Consider the following 1,276-nt stretch of genomic DNA (forward strand, 5'->3'; position numbering starts at 1 on the left):
GGTTCATAAAAGTATAGCAAGACCGGCAATTACAACTAATAATTTCGAGATCAAACTGGCGATGATACAAAGATCCAAAATAATCTGCAATTTAGGGGCACTCTAATAGAGCACCCTAATCAACATTTGGAATGTTTTCTTCAACTCTATGGCACTTATAATTATAACTGGGTCACTGATGACTCTATTTGTCTTCGGTTGTTCCCCTTTTATTTGATTCAAAACGCTTTTTTTTGTTAGACTCGCAAGCACCAGGGTCTATCACGACATGGGATAAACTCACTAGAAACTTCTTATATAAGTCTTTCCCAATCAATAAAACAGTCCAACTAAGAAAAGAGATCGTTGTCTCTAGAAAAATGAAGGGAGAAAGTTTTTATGAGGTGTGGGAACGTTTCAAGATGTTAATTCAAAAATGCCAGCACAACGGATTTCCTTAGTGGATGAGATTGCAAAATATTTTATAATGGTTTGGATGCCAGCACATGATTGGATTAGACTGAGCAACAGAAGGAGCCCTTATGAATAGGACATACGAGGACACATAAAAAATTATTGAAAATATGGCATTAAACTCCTGTCAATGGTTGACTGAACAATTCACATATGGTCAGAAACTCGTTACGGTCAAAGCTATTCAAGAGGATGATAAGTATCAACAAACAGTGGATAGACTCAACTATATCGAATCTGCTTCTACACCGTCTATGCATGAAGGAGACAAGCCATTTTTCCATTATATCAATAGTCCTGCTGGTGATATAAATTACATCGAGAATAGGGGTGGAAACCCTTATTCAAATACATACAATCCCAACTAGAGAGATCACCCAAATTGGAGATGTGGAGGAAAACAAGAGGGAGGTAACAGTTTAAATCAAGTTAAAAATACTAATTATCAACCTTCTTACTTGTAGAAACCTCAGGATAGAACCAACCCAAGCGACCATACTACATATGGTCAACGTCTAGATAGAATTGAAGGAGAAATGCAGACAATCAGAACAGATGTCAAGCAGATGCAATATGAGCACACTAACTTAACAAAAACATTGACTAAGCTTGAAGATAAAATTAGCCAATTGGAGAGCATGATGGGTGACATTAAAAGAGAAATTGGAACAGGTATTCCTAGCAATATGGAGGATAATCCATGGACAGAAGGAGAAATACCTACCCAGAGGTAATTGTGTAGCCTAGAAATACCTACCCCAGAGGTAAATGTGGATAATATTGATAAACCTCAAGATAACTTCCTAGAAGAAGAAAATGGACC

At 37.0% G+C, this 1,276-nt stretch overlaps 1 non-coding gene across 1 annotated transcript; it reads right to left on the reverse strand.

Annotated features, from left to right (window-relative positions):
• Positions 1-326: 326 nt before the first annotated feature.
• LOC121219692 (small nucleolar RNA R71) lies at positions 327-433 on the reverse strand. Its single transcript, XR_005916583.1, has one exon. It is a non-coding gene; the product is annotated as a small nucleolar RNA R71 (small nucleolar RNA).
• Between the last annotated feature and the right edge of the window lie 843 nt (positions 434-1,276).

This window comes from Gossypium hirsutum, chromosome D07 (genome assembly GCF_007990345.1).
Source record: "Gossypium hirsutum isolate 1008001.06 chromosome D07, Gossypium_hirsutum_v2.1, whole genome shotgun sequence".
In the NCBI taxonomy this organism is placed as follows: Eukaryota; Viridiplantae; Streptophyta; class Magnoliopsida; order Malvales; family Malvaceae; genus Gossypium; species Gossypium hirsutum.